Below are 6,291 nucleotides of genomic sequence, written 5' to 3'. Positions count from 1 at the left end.
AAAGTGGCATGGACTTATTCTCCTGCTTCTCACTAAAGTGGCATGGACTTATTCTCCTGCTTCTCACTGTTAGTTGTTTAAAGAGAGTGGCTGAGCCTGGCTCTTAAGGAGCCTGGCAGGGCTGAGGCCGAGCCTAACTCCAGTAACATAGGTATTATTCATATCATTGATTCTCATCCTCATCCCTGACTTGCCCTTTACTCTATCCATCAATCAATCTGTCATCGACCTATCATTTATCATCTATTACCTATCATCTATTATCTATCTATATCTATCATCTATTACCTATCATCTATTATCTATCATTTTTCTATCATCTACTATCTATCTATCTATCTATCTATCTATCTATCTATCTATCTATCTATCTATCTATCTATCTGGTGTGTTAGGGTGGGACACATGCCATGGCACACAAGCAGAAGTCAGGGGACACTTGCAGGACCACTAGCCTTGAATTCAGGTGGTCAGGCTTGGCAGCATGTGCCCTTGCCTGCTAATCAATCTCACCACACTATCCTCATAGTCTCTTGAATGAATTTTTATGATCTACGTTTTTTTCTGCTCCGTGTCGTATTCTTCTCAAGGCTGTATTTACCCGAGCTTTGTGTTTACCTTTCCTTTTCCTTCCTCCTCTTCTCTCTTCTCTCTTGTGACTCCTCTATGGTATGCTTCTTCTTATTCATCTCTTTCAAGTCCTGCAGGTCCTTTTATCCCCTTGTCTTATACTGTTCAAATATTCCTGTCAATTCTTTAAGTTCGTAGAGAAATCAACATATCCTCAATTCCCTTTGAAATGACAGATGCTTTCCTCGAGCTTCTGAATCCATTCCCGTGTGTCTTCCAGTGCACTTTGCTCTTTTCTGCTTTCTTCCCTTCCTTGGTAGTATCTACTTGCTCTGTTCTCCGTCCTAATAGTCCTTTACTGTCAGCTCAGGCCAAAGATGAAAAGGGATGGGGAGGTCATGAGGTAGCCCTCAACTTTGTTTCAGGCTAATGTCAACCAGATGAAGGAAATGAGAGGGGTGATCATTAGTTGCTGGTGTTCAAAGGGCAATACAGTGGCCTAAGCTTTAAGCCCTATGCTCTCTCTTAAGTGGAGAGTTCTCAAATTCACATGATCCCATTAGGCCAGCAAGCAGAAGGGATGGCCATGACACATCAGCAGAGCCTGCAGGCAACTTTGATTTCCTATGTGGTGGGAAGCTTTGCCTAGAAACATTCCCTGCTTCTCCCCTGGGCAAGCCCTATTCTCAAGTCTGACCAAAATAAGCAGAGATCTTCCTACATAGACCTCTTCACCATGTAAGTTGACTTCAGGAAAATGTTTTCAGTCAAACACCTCAGAAAGCAGGGTTAGCTTTCGTCTTCCTCCCCAGTTTGATTGCACAGTATTTCAAGTGCCCTTTGGAGTTTGTGGCCTGGGCTTTTGACCATGTCTTTGTGTTATGGGAGATGGAAAGGCTACTTGTTTTTGTTTGTAGGTTTTTTTCAGTGGTTATTTGGGGGGAGGGGGAGCAGGGCACACTCTTTTTGTTTCTGTTCTATTGTAGATTTCTGTGAGTTTTAAGAATTGTGGTGTAAAATGCTTTTTTCGATTACACTTCACTGGGACAGCCGAGGGGTTTCTAAGTCCTTCCTCCCTGACCCCTTCTCCAAATTGGCAAAGGCAGACAACCCAATGATAGATGAGTACCATTTTTCAAATAGTCAACATTAGTGTGTCTGTGTGCTCAACAGACCCAACATGAGGCCCGTCTTCAGAGCCTAGTTTGCATTACAACATTCTTGCCATCTCCCTCCCTGTAGCTAGTCCTGAAAGCCCTGTTCGTCTGCCTCCTCTCTTCCACTCAGGTTTGCTAATATGTGAGTAGCCTTGAAATGGGTGCTTTTGTTTTCTGATATTGTATAATTTTTCACTTCAGGAAAGTGGTTTAGGCAAGGGAATGGAGGCTGGGTACATGGCTCTGTGTTTATGAATGCTTTCTGCCCTTCCAGGTGACCTGAGTTCAGTTCCCAGCATTCCCATCAGGCAGCTTACAACTTCCTGCAGGAGCAGCTGGAGCACCAGGGGGTGTGACTCTTCCAGCTCCCCAAGGGCATCTGAACTCATGCCTACTGGAACACACACAAGCACACTAAAAGTAAATCTTTAAACAGGGAGAACGGGCTCTTTAGATGGGATATTACCAAATTGTTTCTATTTGATGGGAAATACTGATTCCTGGGTTGAAAACTGTTGATCGTCAAACCAGAGAGGAACAAGGCAGCTTCCCGCCTGGGTTGTACATACATGGAAACTGAATTCCCAACCATTTGTTATTTTGCTTTTCTGAGACAGGGTCTTAGCAACCCAGGCTGTCCCTGAACCTTCTAGGCAGCCAAAACTACCCTTGAACTACTGATCCTCCTGCCTCCAGCCACTAAGGGCGGGGATTACAAACCAACACCTCCAAGGAAGCTGACATTTGTATCCCCCATGCTGTTACACCATGAACTAGCTAATCTGGTGGACAGCCAGCATTCTTTGTGAGTTAATGAATCCTCCTCCGAGAGTATTCTCACCTTCACAGACGCATCCCACAGGGTACAACGGACCACTTCATTTTCATTTGGCAGTGCCACTCTTTATTGAGCAATGAATCCTGTGTACACTAGTCGCAAATTTTAAGGAGCAATCCAACAGCATTCGCTTGGATCACTGTGTCGTGAATAGACTTTGAAGTTGCATATCAAGAACTTCATTTTGTATTTACTGAAACTGAGAAGTCACAAAGGGACCTTTAAGGCAGACAAGCTTCAGGAAAACATTCTAAGGTTTGCACAATCATGTAAAATTAATTTTAGAAGAAATGGGGTGGATAAGAGCAGGCATATAGTGTGAGATCAAAAAAAAAAAAAAAATCCTGGCATTTACGTCAGGGAATCGGTTCCATTGCTTTGTAAGTCATGCTTAAGCACTGAATAAATGTAATCTTCTTGACACTCGGATTTCAGTGACCACATTTCTCTCACTGTGTCTTGAAGGACGAACCACTTATGAACTCTTAGAAATGACTACGGCAAAATTCCTGTTTGCCTTCTTGACTCTTATCATCTTGCTCATCTTTAAGGACGGTGCTGGATAACACGGTCCAGGGTCAGTGAGTCCCTGGGCATGTGACTATTCCTGATAACCTACCACCCTGACACTGGTGTCACCAGCGCACCACTCCCTGCCTCTAATCAGCCTGTACAAAACTGTGGGTGGAGTTCGGGTTTCAAATCTCTCATTCCACTTCCCATTCTGTAAATCCTGGAGCCAGGACTCTATGAACTGTGTTCCAAACAAGCCCTTGGCGGCTAGCTCCCCATCTGTACACTGATCCAGAGATTAGAGGGTGGGGAGGGGTATTCCGCCTTGCCTTTTCTATTTCTTGGCAGCCACCCAAGCATTTGGCAGTTCGTTCCAATTGGTGTCAATTAGCTCTTTTCTAGACACGGCTCAGAGATGAAGCCAGCAGCTGGTCAGCACCAGGTCCTGCATCTGAGCAGCGACTTAGTCCCGCCTTTCTGTTCCCTCAGTTCTTGTCTTCTTGTCTAACCTATCATCTATATTAAATCCTGTCTATGTTCTCTTATCAGACTACCCATGTCAGAGTCTACCTACGTCAGACTCTTGTCACTTGGATGACACAACATACTCTCCAAGTGGGAATAGTTAAAAGCCTGGCCCATGGTTTCAGGCTTCAGCCCACACTGGCTGGCTCTGTTGTTTGGGGCCGGTGAGAGGAAGAGGTTGTGGCGAGGAATGCAGAGAGAGGGAGCAAAGCTGCTCAGATCAGAGGCCAGGAGGCAGGGGGAGAGTCCAGGGTATCCCTTAATGATTTAACTTCCTTCTACTAGGCATCATTTCTACAAGCTCCACCCACTAGTACCAGAGGGTAGAGACTAAGCCTTGGATATATGGGCTTTAGCGGACATTCAGGAACTCAGCTATAGCACTCTTTAAATACCTAGTGTTAAGTACTGTTTTCCTGACTGGACTCTAAATCCATGAGACACGGAGTGCTCGGAACTTCCAAATGCCAAGTAAGCAATTTACATTTTTTAATTGATTTTTTAATTGAAAATAAAGACAATATATTCTGATCCATTTCCCTTCCTTGATTTCTTCCCAAATCCTCCCACCTCCTCATTATTCTAACACCATGCCTTCTTTCTCTTTTTTAAGAAAACAAATAGACTAATAAAAAGACAAAGGGGCTGGCGAGATGGCTCAGTGGGTAAGAGCACCAACTGGTCCTGAGTTCAAATCCCAGCAACCACATGGTGGCTCACAACCATCCATAATGAGATGTGACACCCTCTTCTGGTGTGTCTGAAGTCAGCTACAGTGTACTTACATATAATAATAAGTAAATCTTTGGGTCTGAGCGAGCAGAGTTGACCTGAGCGAGCGGGGCCAACCAGAGCAAGTGGGGTCAACCAGAGCAGTCCCAGTCGGAGCAAATGGGACCTGGAGTGTCAGAGGTCCTAAAAATTCAACAACCACATGAAGGCTCACAGCAGCTACAGTGTACTCACATACATTAAACAAACAAACAAACAAACAAACAAATAAGACAAGGATAAAACAAAAGAAAAAAATGAAACTAAGAAGGAACATGAGAAATGTACACACACACACACACAAAACTCAAAATTGTAAACAATAATGTACAAGCAAAAGACCAGTAAGGTCAAAAAAAAAAAAAACCAACAACAAAAACTCAAAGCAACACGAGACATGAACAAAACAACAACCGCTCCCCGCCCAAAAAAGAATAACCTCCCCCAGAAGAATTCTTTTAAAGTCATTTATTTTGTATTGAAGTTTGTAGAAGGAAAGATTAACTCTGTGGTATACAGTTCTGTGGACTTGACACATACTCAGAAATGAGCATCCGCACTAAGATGGTAACACAGGACAGCTTACTCCCCAGGTTTCTCCTCTCGCCTTTTAGAGACAACCTCTTCCCCTAGCCCCAAGCTCTGGTAGAGACGCTGTCATGTTCTTCTTCCCCATCCTCTGTCTTCTCTGGAAAGTCATATAAATGAAAGCATACATCATGTGCTTTTGAGTTGTGCTTATTTCAATGAAGAAAAGTCAAATTCAAGATTTGTATTGTTGACTGAATTCTAAAATAATCATATGCTACAGTATGTATAATTCAGATTCTGCTCTGATGAGTGCCTTAATTCATTTTGTATTGCCATATAATAAATTACCACAAAGTTAGGGGCTTGACATGACACCCATCTATAGCCTCTGTGGAACTGTTGCCCAGTTAGGGTGTCACAAGGCTGCAGCCAAATGTGGGACCGGGCTCAGTCTCACTTGAAGCTCATGAAAACAGTAATGGGACGATGCGTATGAGACAGCCACGCCAGACTGCTGCTGTCACAGCTAGACAAGCACCTCTGCTACGTGCTCCATTCAGTCTTACCAAACTGCAAAGCAGCTGATCTTTGGCCATCTCAAAATCGACTTGATCTTCATGGCTACTGCAACCAGACGTAATGTATACTTGCTCTTCTAAACAGGACACAGGCGGTACAGGCTCACTGAGGATATATGAGACTGACTTCTGCTTTCTAATGCAGTATGGCGGTGGTCAGTCTAAAAATAACTTTGTCTTGAACTCTCTGTGCTTTACTGTAGGATGCCAGGAGGTGCTTAAGGGTGAAAGGACTAGCCAGTATCTAGCTGCTATTATTTCTACAAATAACCAGTTTAAATACACCATATGTTTAGGAAATGACATCTTAATTAGAGCTTCTGTGGGCAGCTTTATATGGGCAGGTGCCAGCCATAACTATAGGGCCAGTTCCCTGGTCAGTGCAGCATGGAGTGGTGGTGAATGACGCCAAAGCCTCCATTATGGAAATTGTGTATTTCCACTTAGGGGCAACGTCTCACATGTGTCACTGTTTTGAGGTCTGGGTAGGAGTGTGTCTTCTGCTTCCATGTGGACATGAAAGCACCAATAAAAACAACTGCCAGGAAATGGAGGATGTGCTACAAAGACTTCAAACACAAGCATACCAATCCCTGCCTCCTAGAACAGAAATAACTTTCCCGGGGAAAACACCATGATCAGGATCTCTGTAGCGTTGGGGCGATGGGACTGTGGTGAAGAGTGCACTCAGCAAGCCAAAAACTCGGAAGCTTTTGAAGAAAAGGTTTCAGCTGGGGGGCGGTGGCACACACCTTTGGGAGGCAGAGGTGGGCAGATCTGAAGTCAAGGCTAGCCTGGTCTACAGAGC

This window comes from Mastomys coucha, unplaced genomic scaffold, assembly GCF_008632895.1.
Source record: "Mastomys coucha isolate ucsf_1 unplaced genomic scaffold, UCSF_Mcou_1 pScaffold13, whole genome shotgun sequence".
NCBI classification, from domain to species: Eukaryota; Metazoa; Chordata; class Mammalia; order Rodentia; family Muridae; genus Mastomys; species Mastomys coucha.
The sequence above is the reverse complement of the archived record's forward strand: the minus strand, read 5'-3'. Positions refer to the sequence as shown.